Source organism: Dreissena polymorpha, chromosome 5 (assembly GCF_020536995.1).
Source record: "Dreissena polymorpha isolate Duluth1 chromosome 5, UMN_Dpol_1.0, whole genome shotgun sequence".
In the NCBI taxonomy this organism is placed as follows: domain Eukaryota; kingdom Metazoa; phylum Mollusca; class Bivalvia; order Myida; family Dreissenidae; genus Dreissena; species Dreissena polymorpha.
Genome location: NC_068359.1, coordinates 22,457,969 through 22,474,972, shown reverse-complemented (window position 1 = coordinate 22,474,972; position 17,004 = coordinate 22,457,969). Strand labels below are relative to the sequence as shown.

The window sequence follows — 17,004 nt, the reverse complement described above, 5'->3', positions numbered from 1 at the left end:
AAGAAATAAAAGATTGACTGCATTACATGCTAGTGTTGTTCTTAAACATGTTAAAAATATGCACATCAGAATACATCCATTATAAAGTGTTCAACTAAAACACATTTATATTATTTAATTAGTTATTCGTTTATAATTCCAGATGTAAATTGTTTATAGTTTGTCCCTTCAAGCTTCCTGCTCTTTATTGTGGCCAATAACTAACAGCATATTCATTGTCTTACTGTTATTTTTCTACTATGAATAAGTTGTAACAGTAGGAAGTTTGGTTCATGTTTGAACATTAACACATTACCACGTTTCCCGGTTGTGGTCATAATAGCAATACAGAATCGGAGCTCTATTTCTGGACCACCTTGGCCATAATTGTATTTAAATGCAATAATGCATGTAATGGCTTATAATTGCTTTCGGATCGCCCAGAACACCATCGCCGTTAATCCGTTAGGTCTTCAATGCGATTCGGTTTCCTAAGGAACCAATCCACTGACCTGCAACACCAGATGAGTGGAAGAGCACCGTAAGTCGTTGACAGAACATTTATCCTATTTTCTTAATCGTCATCGCTTTGATCAACGCAGAATACAAACTCATTTTAGGATCTAGGTAGCAATACTCTTCGTGTTCAGGATTCCTTGACAAAATCGGACATGATGACCTACACTTTCTCTGGAAGGACAATGAACGTCTTCTTTTTACGTCAGTTTATGTTGAAAGCTGTAGATCTTCTTGTAAATGTGATAGCGATCTTGATATCTTAATCGGGACTTCAAACGTTTTTCATTTGCTGCTGTTCTTCGTCGGTAAGGGCTGCTGCTTGAGGAGATCCTTTAGAAGCTGGAGGGCCGACTTTTACATAACGTTAAATTGTAGGTGGCATTTTTGGCATTCTAGCTTTGTATACGAGTTTAAACCTTCAAGATGCAGAAGAGAGACATAGTACAAGCCTCAGGCTTCCTTCTCAATTCTGTCCAATTGTATTTTGCAGCCTTTATGTTAAGCAATTCTGCAATTCTACCTGCCTAGTATGTTGTTGAAAATAATATGTATGTTTGTATTGTATTGCTGATATGTAATTTCAATGAACTAAATAAATTGCGTTTAAACCAAACCTTCAAGATTGCAGAATGATAGAATCATCGAAAATCAACATGATTTTTTACTAAAGAATTTCGGTCCGGCACAGATCGTTTTGGGTTGGAATGGCTGCCAGTTTTGTCGAGTCGTATTCATGTAGGTCAGGGATGGTCCATTTAGATGCCGTGTTTGTCCGTGTTTAACCGTGTAGATGCCTTGTAGGTCCGAAGCTTTTACGTTACTTTTCGGGATGGGTCGTGTGTGCGCCATGTTGATTACGTGTTGCTGCCAGATTGGTCGGTCTGGATGCCGAATTGTAATCGGGAAGATGATCTTTGGAAGACCGTCGACGCTTAAAACCCTTTAAAGGTCACTATTTTCTCCAAATCTAGATCAGTGAGATCTGGATCGATTCTGAACTGACTTGTCTATCCGTGCTGATATGGGAATTGATCTTAAAATAGCAATCAAGTGCACATTTCAGATTTAATATAAACAGCAAGCGATAATAAGCATAGATTTGTTTTGAACAATGGTTTTGGCGCCTACCGATTATTAGCAAAAACATATTTTTAGAAACACCTTATCGCCACGCGTAGGTAATTAAAAATTATTAATTATAATGTTTTAAATTATGCAAGGTTGTTATATGAACATTTTACGCTGGGCACTCAGGTACGTTATATCACATAGGTCATAACAGACCTTGTTCAGGAAAAGAGGCACTCTCAGAAACCCTTATCGCGTCAGTCACTGTTTCGTGATAAGTTGCATAATTGTTCTCGCAAATCTATGTATTTTGTAAGAAATAATAGCTATACATGATGCCCAACGGAAGGCATATCGTGACACAAGTATTCAGTCGTAATTTTCGCAACTACGTGCAGTTAATATGGTTACACTAAGCTATTATTTTTTCTGATGAAAATGTCCGCAAACATAACTCAATAGTCACGTTACACGGATGCTATCTCTAAAGAACGTCCCAAGTGATGAATTGATAAAATGACATCTGATTAAGTGTTTACGACAGTTAACGGTCAGATATTGAGACAAATATTATTGGCGGACCGGATTCATATCGTCTTTTATTGTGAATGATAATACGTTTCTTTATTTCAAGTTTGGAAACGCGAAAAGCTTTATTCTTGTTGCGTTTAACGGATTGAATTTCATAATTATATATATATATATATATATATATATATATATATATATTTATATATTAATATATACTATCACTGTGTGATTTTAATGGTAACACTATTTGCTTTATTTAAATGTTCTCCTTTGCTATTCATACTCAGGTCTATTTTTGTAACATACAACATACGTAAACTGCGTAACAAGTTTATTGCTCAGCTTTACAAATACAATTTAAAAAGATCAGAGGAACAAATACAAAGAAAATGAAACTTAAGCTGGACACGAAGGAGGAAACCCATATTATACTAATAAGGTTTGATGAAACAATAATATGTTACTATACCACCGACAGCCTCTGGAGTACAACCTTTATCACGCGACCACTTAGGTAAATGACTCCATCTTTCATTCCAGAATAACATCGACGTGTTGCTTGATCCATTGGCATGTAAAAAGGAAAGTTATGCCAACTGAACTTTATATCAGATCTACATAGTAGATGACTAATCCGATATATGTATTTTCGAAACAGATATAAAGAGAAGTATGACCATGTTCGAAAAAAGCAAATTGTAAAAGATGTAAAAACGGGTTAAATCCTGAAAGTGTCTCACTATATTATCTCAAGTTATTTTATTTTTGATATGTTTTTTTAAACATTTAATCACTAGCATACAAAGTCAGTTTGCAATCAGTAGGTTCTAAAGTAGTAATAATAATGCGTAATGAACACTGTTTGGGGATTCAAGTAAATGTTCAATCATTCAGCTCTTCCAAACAACTATTTTCCATAAGCATTCCCATTGATAACACACGTAAACTTTTGACACGTTTCACTCATCAAATTGAAGTAACAAGTGTAAACTGTTATTTAATGTATTTGTAACATAATAAAGAATTATAATTATTTTTTTGCGTATCTCATGCGTACACGATGTTAATAAAACGGGTGTATATTTTGTGCTTAACGAATATGTGTAAAGATGTTTTCACCTAGCGTATTATGTAGTTCTTATATATGTTAATGATGGTTTCTTAGTTTCCTTGTATGTAATTTCTTCTTATTTAGGTAAAAGATTACATGTAAGGGCTTTTAGTGGATAATATTGAATTTATAAACAAATCAGAAATACAATTATGTCACTTTGTATAGTGTGAAATTTCGATGTATTGTAGTGGAAAGGAAATTTTAACTGCAATTGTTTGCATAAGCGACCATATTGGCAGCACTCTTGCGTATACTTTGGAATTTTATTTCGATTAATTTTCGAAACATTAACCATCATAACATCATTCTATTGTATGCTCAAAAGATCCGAAATAATGGATAAAGTCTTTACTATTTCACCATATACGTTAAAACGCTGAAAACGGCGACCATCTTGGACGCCATGTTGGATTTCTCAAAACCCCCAAAGATACCAGCCAGGCATCATTAAGATTCTTGATCAGTACCATGCTCCCTAACAAAAACCTTTTACTATACACCTCAATGTCAGGTATGTGTCTTCTTATGCCGGACTATTACAAACCAGTGGAACCTTTTCCATGAAAATCAATATATATATTCGCCAACATTTTTCTTTTAAAACTGCATTAATCTATTCTATTACGTAAACTACGACTTTATTATGTCTAAGAGCCCCCCATCTAAGCTGATGGATTCATTTTCATCAAACAAAAAACAGTGGGTACACATTGAAATCACTTAGTCCCCATTTCCAAATATATCGAGTAACTCGTTGAGATAATAATTTGATAATTTGAACGTAAGCGTTAATACAAAACATTTCTTACTCTTAATAATTCTACTACTAGATGATGTATTGAATGGCCTGTATTGTACTTAAGACTTAGACATGGGTTAGACATTTTCGCACGGCAGCATGTGTGTGGCCATTTACGTTTATAAATTACGAGGTAGCTATCTTTGACATGAATATGCGTGTAGAAAATTAGTTTAAATGATAAACTTCATGATAACACTAAGTTGATTGCTTCTTACTTGAGTTTGTATTTGCAATTTATGATGTTTTATGATTTTAGAGATCTAGGATCTAACTATTTGAAGAAAAAATATGAAAAGACACATGTTTTAAATGTAAATCTATAGTTAACTGTGTATTCGTAGATATATCAATATAAATTGCATTTAAATCGGAAACATTTTCACACTTTATGTTCTGTTCTGTTTCATTCTAGTATTGTTGCATAATCAATATATAAGAACACACTTTTATTTGAAGACCATGTGTTTTGTAAAGACTTAAGTTTTTCAAAATAAAAATTGTATTCATTTTTGGGGATTTATTTTTATTAAATGCTGAATCTTTTTCACATAAAATGGCAGTGCAAGTCACGTTGTTAATGTCGTTCTTACAATTAAGTTTATTTTGAACATTAATATTCCTTTAACATCGTCAATTGTGAGAATATCGTAACAATACATCAGACCTTAATTGAGAATTCAAACAATTGCAAAAATGTGCATGTTTGTGAAGATAAAGCAATTAAAGATTTTACCGTGTCTTCAAGGTTTTCAAGACAGTCAATTTTCGTTGTAACAGCAAGATAATTATAACGTTCATAGTCAGAAATCGATCAAAAGAACGAAATAAAACATAAAAGCATTAAAGAGTATTTATTCTAGTTATAGCTTTTATTGCATGGGCACTGTCTATTTACTATAAACTGTTTACCGTTCTTATATAATAATACACTTCCTTTATCTTTGGAAATTGCAAGTTTGAACATTTTACGATTGTTTTATATTCTGCTTAAAAGCTAAGAAATGTTGTGACCTCAATAACAAGACAGATGAATTTACGAAAGCAGAAACGCAATGCCCTTTTTACACTCTTAGATGTGTTGCGTAGCAGAACATTGTTTGGAGTTTTGTTTAGATTTTAGATGATATGTATATTGATGTTATTGACATTTTAAAGATGTTTTTCATTTGGCACTTCATAAGAGCGAAGTTCTGCCACGCAACACATCGAAGAGTGCTAAAAGGGCATTGCGTTTCTTCTCTCGAAAATTCATAATTATGTTTAGTATATGATGTCACAATAGCTATTGAGTGCTTAGCGCTTTGATATTGACACTATTAAATAATATCATATACTAATAATGTTGATGTTTTATTAACAAAAGGTATTGCTGAATACAACAACTATGGTGTGTTCATACTTTTTAAATTATTTATGGATATTACAGCGGTAGTGCTTCGTGGATTTTTCCGCACGCATAGAGTGTTCTTACGTGTAATCATCATTTAATTTCAGTGGACTAAAGTAAATCTTGATGGCGCCCGTCTCGTCTCGAAGAATTCACAACTGGAAAGCATTAAAGCATTTCAAAGAAATTCAAACAACATATTAACATGCAAAAACATGCACAAATGGAGACCGATGCCCAGAGCTATAAACCTGTTCTGGATGTAGTTTTTTCTTTAAATGGATTATTGTTTCCATTCAAGTTCCATCGCAATTTAACACTATATTTCTCTGTATTATGTTTGTGATTACGGTGCGAAGACTTGCGTCGTCGCCGCGAAAAAATCACGTAAAGTAGAAGTCATAATAAGTTGCGTTGTTTATATTTGTCAGTTATACACTTGAACTTTATCACAAAGGTAGAACCTGTAATGCGCGTCTTTTCATTCTAACAGCCGATTTACACTTACAATTAGAATACGATCGCCGACAAGGATTGTCTACTTGTTAAAATAGTTAAGGGGTGTGTTTTCCGATACACCTCTACACATCGAACGAAGAAAGCGAAATTATATGAACGTTGTAGACATGCATTACGAGTTGCGTTTGTTGTAAATTACTTAATTATGAAATGCATATCTATATGATTGTGTTACAAAGCTGTAAAACACACCGTCGTTGCCTATATGTTCGACTAGAAACATTTTAGCTGTGCATTATATATGTATCAATTGTGCAGCATTACTTCTAGTAACTGCATTCGGAAACGACCGAACGCCTTTTGACACCGTGGTAAGACAGAATCGTTGATAGTAAAACATCCACGAACACTATAGTTATTCAAATACGTGTTTTATTTTGTTATTCTTCTTGTAACGTAAACAACGGTAGTTATTTCTCTTCGTCTCAGTTTATCCATAAGAAAGAAAGACAAACATTATACTGACAGGCAGACGATATACGCATTGTATAATTTGTAACCGGCTTGCTTTCCCTTGAATTGAGGCACAGTAATGTCTTCATATTATTCGTGACACTTTTTTACTGTAGGTCAACGAAATAGTATTAACAACAATCTGGTTATGCTATTAGTAAAACGGTATATTTGTACAAGAATGTTCAGTGTATCAAAAATATAATAATAAATCTATTTTTAACGTATACAATATATCATATGTGTAAATTTGCATTAAATAAGATCAAAAATAATAACGCTCATGTACGTAAGACAGCCAGACATCTATGTCCAAAATGATTGAGTTACGCTGATCAAAGTCTGAAAGTAAGAACTTTGTTTTCTTAGCCCAGAAAATTATGCAATCCATATAAAGCCGTTAATTTAATAGTTTTCCAGAGTATTTGATATGTTATTGTATCGATGTAATGTATCTCATTCTAGCAACACTATGCTGTTGCATCAAACAATTGTATATCCACGTGTTTTATGATAATAAAGTATCATCGTCCGTGTTCCTGGTAAATAATACATGAATAACTTCCACATGAACCGTTTTAATTCTAAAAAACGACTTTCCTGATATCCAATGTTTGTGGCTTATTGAGTCTCAACTTATTCATTAACAGTTGAAATAATGGAAATGCAAGAGGGTACATTACTCCGCTTGCCTTTAATATAAGGCTTGTAATCGGTTACTTTACAATAAAGGAAAACAATACAAGTTGGAAAATTAGGGAATTCAATATCATTAACTTTAAGGTGAATACAGGGCATTCAGTGTTTGTAGCTGTTTTATGGCCTTAGAAAACACGTTTCAACGAAGAAGCATGAAAGTTCGAAATCGCTACTGTGTTATGGTGCCTGTTAGTTGTTATATGGCTGTGGTAAAAGCGATATAGTCTGCTCCATCTGATAGATTCGATAACAACAGGAACGATTCCAGCACCTTACATATGGTTTGAGTGTAAATAGTCCGCCTCGTTGCCTGGCAAATGCACGTTTAGTATTGAACTGGAACTGAACAGTCCTTTACGTTTCAAAATTATAAACTGTTTATCCCATCTCGTTTTTTAATACACCTATATTCGTTTTAAGCGTTGCGAAATTGGAAAAACGTATACGTTGCTTACGTGAGCATATGAAATGCGCAAGCGATAACTATTTCATGCACATTATTTAGTTATGTCGTGCACACCCGATAGCTATGACGTGCGTTACCGAAAACTATGACGTGCGCACGTCATAACTTATCAATGATAATACGTTTTACATAAGCCATTCATTATATATATATATATATATATATATATATATATATATATATATATATATATATATATATATATATATATATATATATATATATATATATAGTTATATATATAGTCTTTGCGCATGTTTTTATATTAGCCGAGCATCTTGTATGTTATGTATATGAAGGATATGCTATCGTGATTTCTGCTTGCCAATCAATTTTATGTCGATTCATAAGAACGGCTTAGCGAATCATATTTGTTAGCAATTTGCTTAAATGCATTAATTACCTTGTTTTATCTTGATTTCAATATATTGTGCAAGTAATGTTAATTGTAATAAATATGTACAAATAAGTTTCTGCTTCACAGTTAAAGAGGACATTAATGGAGTACAACAATCATAAGGCTCTTATCATTTTTCGTATTTATTGCCCTTCGCTGATCTTTTTAAGGTGTTTGTTGTGGGGAGCATAACTCTGCAAGTATTGAACGCATTTAAATGAACCTTAACACAATGATACATGGCTTTAAAAGATCAAAGCGCTTAAGACAAAGCGTTCGTTCGCTTTAATTTCTGTAAAATATTGCATTATGTTTTGAAATATTGTAAGAAATATTCGTAGATTTATGAGGGTTTATGGGCTTTTAATGATTTTCCAGTTCTAAAATCGGTTCGCACAAGGAATAAGGAACTTGTTCCTTATTTTTTATTCAAAACGAATAAGGAACTGAAATTTTTCACTTAAAAATTAACTCGATATGAGCGAAGGGTATTAAAATTAACCAATATGAAACGAATAATAAAAAGTAATCTAAAAAACGAATCATGTGTTTGCCTTTTGGGTCATACTTTTAAATATTCTCACTCTAATGTACAAACATTTACAAAGTATCATATGCACTAGTGCTTATGGAAATAATCATTCATTCTACGGAGAAAAATATTTAAGGGTATCATCACAAACAAAACTTTTAGCTTGCATTGATATCCTATATTACTCCTCTTTTATAGAAGAGACACTTATAACACAAGTACGATTATCTTTGCCTCGACTACGAGGCGTTTATATCAAGACATGCAGGGTTTGCCATATGTTATTATAAGACACGGTGTGGTCTATTTGAGCTCAAATGTCTTCGGTCCATGATACAGACCGGTTAATGAGAACCCTGAACATACTTTTGAACACGAACATTTGCATAAAGTGATAAAATCAACATGGACACGATATTGGGGGTAAGCTACACGTAGGGTTTGAAAAGATATATATAGAATAACATGCTATTAAACAAGAATTAGATGTTTCATTCGGCTTGGAATGCTCTTTTAGAAAAGGTTTACTGGTGACGGTCTTTACATGATTTTCGCGTTTATATTGCATATGTTAAAGACATTTTCAGTATATTGTTAACTTGAGTTAGTTGTGTATTGATATCGGTTTAAATATACATCTTCATCGGTAGTACAGTGAAAAGTATCCCCGCTGTCACGTGGGAGACGGGGGCTCGATTTCAAGTCGGGGCACCATGTTAAGCCGGGACACCATTGGCATTTGCTCTCTATTCTTGTTTTAATTTTGCCGTTTGTCATACTTAAGTTTACATGGGACAAACGTTAAAGTCCGAGGTTACGTCTTCAAGCTTATGTCCGAGGTATATAAGTTGCGTCATGGAAAACCCTGGTCAAAGCTACTTTATCAGAAAGCTCCTTGTTCGTAAAACATTTGCGTTTCACAATGCTGTATTCTATTAATAATTTAACATCCTTTATATTAAACCAAAATTTCTTTTTGCACGCTGTCACGTGGGAGACGTGGGCTCGCTTCCAAGTCGAGGCACCATTTCAAGCCGGTACACCATTGCAACTTGCTCTCTATTCTTATTTTAATTTTGCCTTTTTTCATACTTAAAAGGTTGAACAGTGCTAAATAATGTGAGTTCTGGATTAGAAGTCCAGCGTGCTTTCCACTGCGCTACGGGGACTTAACATTCCCGGTCCGTCCCAACTTTTTACAGCCACACTGTCGAACTGGTTTCCGACAAATAGTTTGTTCACGAGATAATGATGCCAATTATTTATACTGTTACAAGCTTCTGAAATGCACCTTATTTTAAAACATAAACATAATATTGCAAAATTGAGTTCCTAAGCGGGGAATCGAACACCTGCCGCCACGGTGAGAGCGTGGAATCCTAACCACTAGACCACTTGGGAAGCTTGAGCTTCACATGTCAAGTATGTAGTAGAAATTTGCCTAGCTGGCCGAATGCTCTGTGCTCGCAATTATCTGTGGTCTGATATCGATGCCCATTATCAGCTTCCTCGATAGTATAGTGGTGAGTATCCCCGCCTGTCACGCGAGAGACCGGGGTTCGATTCCCCGTCGGGGAGCACTTGCTTTCTTGTCTCTTCTATATATAATTGTTAAGTGTAAATGAGGTAAAGGTTTTGTTCCACGCTGACTGCTTCACCAGATGAATCAACGCAATAAAAAAAAACGTTAAACATTAAGCCAGTTGAATTTTACGGTATGCCCCATTATTTCACTTATGATGGTCATTACGCGTTTATTGCGTTTACATTGCATTTGAAAAGAACATACATTACCCTCAACATCACGTGTAAAACTCCAAAGAGGCTGATCATATCTGAAGTCTGACCGTGTTGAACGAACGATAATAAAGGTTTTTCAAATTCTCATGTGAATATACTCCATGTTTCTTTTAATTAGCATAATATCATATGTAGAGAAAAATGGTTTCATCAAACAATTTAAAACCAACATAAAAAGGACATTCACGTTTCATAAAATGATATCTATATCTTCAAGAAAACACACTTGTTTATCGCCTCGGCCAGATCTCTCTGTATAGACATGGTCTCTGTCTTCCATGTGGTTACGAGAGGCGCCGATTTGTGGACGAATTGGGCATTGTTCCAAAGCTCGTCGATATCTGATCGCCTTGCAATAAAATAAAACATAGTGATATTTAACAGATAATGAATCCCGCCTGAACGTGCTCACCACACCGACAACACGGTTTCGGTTAATATGCAATATCGACAAATCCTCTTTTTAGAGTAAGCACATCACTGTTAACGTTTCAACTTCGCCTCAAAAAAACGAACCGAAATATTTCAGACATACATACGGTATAGGATCAATAACACAATTCTGAGATTGCTTAATGTTTTAATACAGAATAAAAATATAACAATTAAGAAAAAGTTACCGTTTTGGATGTACCATTTTGGTTACCAAATAATTAGTTGTATGTTACCTATACTCAGTAGGGTACGAGTATCTTATCAACGTCCTCAATTAGATGACCTTACTTTATCGAGTGAATCCCATAATGATTAGTGAAGTGCGCATTCCTTTTCAAGAGGGCAACGATACAGTTATTTAGTAATTTAGGTAACATTTGCGGAGATGTAAATTGATGTTCCTGGTCACTGTTTAAAGTAAGTTCATTACAAATATATAATGTTTGTTTTTTTTAATTAAGATTCATATTGATTAACGTTATCTGCTGGTTTTTGTATTATTTGTACGTCTGGGTTTCACATTTTTATGCTCACTTCAGTTTTATTAATTGTTTACATGGTTGCTTTTTGTGTATTTTTATGAATTAGTTATATATTCTTTTTAATGGACTGTAATTGAGTAATTGTAAGCTTAGGAACAATCTCTGAATGGCATTTTCCTTATGTTTTGTTCGTTCCTCTATTCGCGTTGGCGAATAACAAAGTTTTGAAACAATGTTATTGCAAAACGGGTTGGAGTGCCTTATTGAAATGGAATTATCTATAACAAACCGTTTTACAATACAACTATCACACATGTTTTTTCGATAATTTTAAACGAGATGGAGTGTGTTATAGCAATTTTAATTTTTATAACAACCCGTTCTGCAATAAACCCGTTTTGTCATAAAAATCATCCCACTTGTAATAATTTATTCAAAAGGGTTGAAAACGTTCAAACATTTTTTCAAATGTCGTATTTAAATAATATTATTTTGAAAAATAAGCAAAAATGTGAGTTTTTAGCTACAATTAAACGGCCTCGAAGGTGATGAATTTCGAAATGTAATACGATAAAACAGCACAGAATGTGTATTAACAGTGACTTACACCAATCGAATACTTAAGTGAAGATAAACCAAAGTGAGACATGCGATAAATTATTGAAAAACATATTTTCTATTTTGTTTCACAACCCGTTTCGCAATACAATAATTACATATATAATAATTGATTCAATTTATAGGAAGTTTCAAATGTCGTCTGTACGGTAAATATGATCATACAATACATAATGTATATGTCAACTGAGTGTAACCAATTGTGAATTAGGTGAAGAAAATAAATTTGATCATTTTCATTTTCTTAAATGTTTTTGTCGAAGATTATAATTATCATTTAATACAATCATTAAATACGAAAATTTTATACTTTGTTTTAACAGTTTCAAATAAATGTCAATTAGTGCATGTGTGATGACTTTATTGCAAAACGGAGTTATTGCAAAACGGATTTTGCAAAAAGGATTGTTACACAAAAAGCAATACAATTATTGCATTTCTTTATTATCTTCACTTCATTATGAAATTGGTTGGTATTTTCTCATGAAATTTATATTTTTAATGTCTATAATTTTGTGGTCGACGCTAATACTATGTCTTATTTAAAAAAAAGAAAATCCATAAATACGGCATTTGTTGAGATTTTTCATCACAGTTTTAAATCAATATGTATAAATTAGTACGTCTTTGATGAGTTTATTGCAAAAGTTAAACGGATGTAATTTTTTTTTTAATGCGGTATGCAAACATCTTAGTAACAACCCGTTTTGCAATAAACTCATTTAGCAATAATTGAATTTCAAAACGAGATTATTTCAAAACGGGTTGTTTAAAAAAAACATGGCAATGTAAATTCAACCTGTCTTGCAATAAAATTAGTGCAAAACAGGTGTTTGTTTTTGCAAAACAGGTTCCAGTTCAGTTTTGTATGTTCTTCAAAAATGTGTAATCCTTGTATGTGAAACTTTAGGTGTGTTAGTTCGTGACTGAACGTTGTAAGCCCTTATCCATACATTAGTGACTTATTTCTTGAACACCTCTGTCGGAAAGCGGCAAGTTATCCCAAGATTTTTAACACTAAAAGTCTTAATCTATAAATAGTTTAGTCTCCCAAAGTCTGCGAATATATATTTCATCAACGAGGAAAAGGAATGCCATTATTCTGTGCCCACATAGTTGCTGGAAAAAATAGCATGTACTCCCATTCCAGACCCTAATTAGACACTACCCAATGACCCTTACTCACCTTTCGCGCTAGATGGTGGAATTGTGTTGTTGTATATTCTCCCTTATATTTTATGATGAACATGACAAGGAATAAAAAAAATTAAATCCACGTTCATACATATAATAATAATAATAATACACAAAGTATGAACTGCTCTTGATTATTGCCGAGAGAGTATCTGTTTACGATAATAAAAAATTCTGGAGTGTCAAACAGCCAAAACAAGCCAAACATAACGTGTTTCGCAAAAACAACATTACCGCAAACTAACTTCGACACTGTGGCCCACATAAACAATAATTTCTCTTCCTAACTGCTCGTTTTGAAAAGATGTAATTTGTTTGCTAGCGGCTGAAATATATTTTATATGATATCTGTAAAGAACTAAAATATTGAAAGAATTATTCGGAAAAAAAATGGTATCTCATATACTGCCTGTCTAGTTAACTTGTTAATGTTAAATATTTGGCTGTCATACTACTTGAAGAATGTTCTAGATAAACACGTTACATATTTAGGTTATTGCAAATATCTTAAAGTGTACAACGTTAAAAGATAAATAAGAATGTTGAAAGTTGCGCGATATGTATGGAGTTTTGTACATAACAATTCTGGTGGCAATATATTGCAAACTTAAGGTAAACCCACCAGAGTAATTTATCGCAAGTTAGGTCTGATAAGAGACACGAAGCACACTTGAGGACATAAAGATAAATTTTTGTACATATATTTAAAAATAATCTTGATATTTGACAATTGAGGTGAACTTAATAGCTGATAACATGGCCGTTATCTATCATATAATGTCGAGATAAAATGTAGCCAATTAGTAAATTGATTGACATGTTCTAGATTGTGCTCATAAACACAAAATTACAATCGGCAAGCACAAGCATACATCAATATTTTTAATCTTAATGGAGGTAAGTTGAATTTGATTTAGATACCCATACATTGACGAAAAAAAACACACTAAAATGCTTAATTTCCATTAAACGTAAAATAATGTATATGATAAACACATTGAGCGATATCGTTAAAACTGATAATTTGCAAAAAATGCAGTTTAAAACCCATTCGATTGCTTATAAGGGATGAAACGAGTATAAATTTTGTGTAAGGTCAGGTCGGGTATTCTTTGTCCGATCCGGTATTATCGGGTCGGGTCGGGTCGGGTATAGATATCAATAAAAGTATAAACCAACTTTCACTTTGTATTATTATAACTATTATAAACAAGATAAGTATTGATGCAAATCATCAAAGGGCGTCGGAAATTTCAATGTAAAAGGCACTCAATGAAGTTACGTGGAACGATTTTTTTCTACTGCAAATATTAATACACTGGCCGATTATTTCAAAGAAAATAGAAAAAGATGCTGGTATAACCATTATCTATGATTTTGTGGTATAGCCCCCAAATAACCATTATCTATGATGTTGTGTTATAACTCCCAAATAACCATTATTTTTGAGTTTGTGTTGTAACACACAAATATTTCATAGTTCATTTTATATACATTGGTTTCCTTTTTTTACTGGCATCCGTGTGCAGTTTTCATTAATGGAACAAAACTGTGTAGGTTTTAAAAAATCTGCTTCATCTTGTAAGCGTAATTTCATATTTTTTCTCAACTTCAAGGGTAGATGATTATGAACTTATTCTTACGTTGCTCATTTACGATAGGGGTTGAGTACTCATTGATATGAAAACGCTGTAAAAGTTTTAATGTGTTTACGAACCCCCCACCCTCTCACACATATATTGTCATCCTCTCCGGAACTAGAAAATATGGCTTGCAAATGACACAAGGCCAGTCCATATCCCGCAATGTTTTCAGCTGTTGGTCGCTTTAGAGTTCCTCTATGCAACAGCACGTCTAACAATCTAATGTTCTTTGCCTTTAAGGCTTTTCATGACTTAAACAAACTGAATTATTGTTGCAGTAACAGTAAAGATGTGGGCCATATTGTCAGTAATTTTACATGTTTTAAGCAAAGATCCCAGTGCTTCAACATCATCAGGAGCACTGTGGGCGTGCAGGTTGCCTGGAGAACACGTTCACTAGATCTTCCTGTTTGTGTGACTGTCCAGGATACGATTTTTGAAAACCGGCAAAGAGTCAACAAAACTGCTTACACAATTACAAAACGTTTCAAAACAGTGTGTGTTCAGCAATACACTAACCAAAACCGGAAAATCAAACCTGCGCCCATTATGAGCAACAAAAATGGCTCTGGGAAACTTTGCAAGCCACATCATACAATCATGTAGAGAAGTTTTAATTGATACACTATCAACACTTCCACCATTAACACGCATTATGCCATGATCTTCAACAGAGATGCCAATCACTTTCTGAGCTTCGGAAGAAATTGGCACTGTTGTCTTCACATATGTCGAGAACTTAAAACCCGTCTTTAAATGCACAGCAGCTTTCTGAGTAATATCAGGTATTATTGTACCTCGAACTGAAATACAAAATTAAATTCACACAATGCTTATTTCATGAATTTTATAATTCCCCTTTAAGTTTTATTCTGACGCCTTATATGATCGTTGGTTATGAGAAAAATCAATTTTCAGCACAACAAGCACATTACATATTGACAAGTCGTTGAATTCAAATTATCGCTTGTGAAAAGAATTCACCATTTATATGAATAGCTAAGAATTTTAATATACCTATGCTCCTTCATAAGATTTATTACTAAAAGTAATGAATTTATTTTTTGAAAAATTGTATTATTTGGAATAGCTTTTAATATTTATAATAACAATCACAAATATCTTTAATAATGTGCCTGCTAACCAACAATCTTAAAAAAATGTAATTTTACCAAACTATGAACACAGTGCCTTTAATAACACAATTATTATTAATATGTTTCATGTTCATCTGGAATAGGAAATAAGAAGACAGTTGATGAGAAAAAATACTAAACTTTGGCACCAGAATAGTCAATAACATTGCATTAAAAGTTTGTTTTTACACTTACTCCATTTCTCTCTCATAAACATCAATGGCAGCCTTGTTAGACGACGCAGTTGAGATTTTCTTGATTGCCTCCCCAGCACGAGCATCCATCTTCTTAAGATTTCTATTTGAAATAAGCGTTAGGTTTAGAGTGGTTAGGAAGTTATTTATCTTCACTGGCCTACCCAAACTAACTTTCATTGCTGAAAAGAGAATTGAAAATGATAAGAACATGAAAACGAAATAAGGCCGTAGTTACTTAATAATGACGTAAAATGTATTTTCATAGAATCCATTCGTATCATCATAACATTATTAAATGACATTAATGAGCAATCAACTGGATTTAACAACACAAATGCGAAACTAAATTTGAAAACTGAATATGATGGACACAGGAATGTTTCCTTATATATTACACGATAAACAAATATTCATTGGGAATGACACTTTAAATTTTAAGGGGTCTGAAAATGTGTAAGAAGTCCAAAGATCAATGGCAATTGTACACTAATTAAACATTGATAGAAATGGCAGGTTGAAAAATGAAGACATGCATACCTGTTCCAAGCTTGGTATTTACGTCAAAGCATGGCATTCCCCTGATCTTGAGATGGTGCTGCTTTCCATAAGCAACACGGTTGACTTTTCTACAGTCAGGGTTTTCACAAACAACGTACAAATAACCACTGCGGCCATTTTGTTGTTCGCCAACAATGTTATATATTGTCAAAGGAATGGGACACAGATTACAAAACTGACCATACTGTAATTTGTTTAGCAAAACCTCCAGCTCAACGAGTCAATCAATCTTCTTCGGGTGATGGTCGTTTCGTGCATCTACCAGTTCGTGCCACTAATATTTGTGTAGGAAGGGGCTGGGAGGGATTGTTCGTTTCGTCCCACTGATAATATATAGCCAGAATGGTGTGAATAATACCGTATAGGTGTGAATCATAATGGGGTGCATATTGATGTAGCAAATTACAATAGTGTTAACAATTATAATGATATTTTCTTGTTTATTTTACCGTTTTTGTGTTTCAGTTATTAATTT

General features: G+C 33.4%; 1 protein-coding gene and 1 non-coding gene across 5 annotated transcripts in view; both read left to right on the top strand.

The window, feature by feature from the left end:
* The first annotated feature begins 9,972 nt into the window (after nt 1–9,972).
* Trnad-guc (transfer RNA aspartic acid (anticodon GUC)) lies at nt 9,973–10,044 on the top strand. The gene has a single exon. It is a non-coding gene; the product is annotated as a tRNA-Asp (tRNA).
* A 939-nt stretch (nt 10,045–10,983) lies between these two features.
* The window catches only part of LOC127881338 (uncharacterized), a 38,265-nt gene continuing 32,244 nt past the window's right edge, over nt 10,984–17,004 (top strand). For all 4 annotated transcript variants that reach the window (XM_052429100.1, XM_052429099.1, XM_052429098.1 and 1 more), the window contains exon 1: nt 10,984–11,118. The gene's annotated coding sequence lies outside the window, so the exon portion shown is untranslated. The remainder of the gene's footprint in view (nt 11,119–17,004) is intronic.